Genomic DNA, 482 nt, shown 5'->3' with positions numbered 1-482 from the left:
TCTGTGGTACAAACTGCTGCAGCTGTGAATAATTTATCAGTGGCTGTTGCAGAAGCTTTGGATGTTCAGGGAAATATTAATAGCCAGCTGAAAGCAGGAATTTTATTGCTGAATCAAAGGGTTGATTTAGTCCAGGAACAAGTGGATGTTTTGATGGAGTTAGCACAATTGGGTTGTGAGTGGAAATATTTGGGACTGTGTGTTACATCTATATCGTTTGTTAATGCTAGTCATGCTGCTCACTTATCACGCAATATATCCCAGTACCTTACAGGAAATTGGTCTCAGCATTTTGATGGATTAGTTCAGGAATTGAGACAATCCATCATCCATATTAACTCCACCCATGTGGATGTGTCCATGGCTGAAGGACTGGCCAGCTGGATGTACAGCTGTCTCCCACTTGAAAGAGTGGGCTGGAATTGGTGGACTTTCCCTTTGTCTGATATCCCATTATATGAGCTCTTTACAATTATTACCAG

Source organism: Mus caroli, unplaced genomic scaffold (genome assembly GCF_900094665.2).
Source record: "Mus caroli unplaced genomic scaffold, CAROLI_EIJ_v1.1 scaffold_5559_1, whole genome shotgun sequence".
Classification (NCBI taxonomy): domain Eukaryota; kingdom Metazoa; phylum Chordata; class Mammalia; order Rodentia; family Muridae; genus Mus; species Mus caroli.
The sequence above is the reverse complement of the archived record's forward strand: the minus strand, read 5'-3'. Positions refer to the sequence as shown.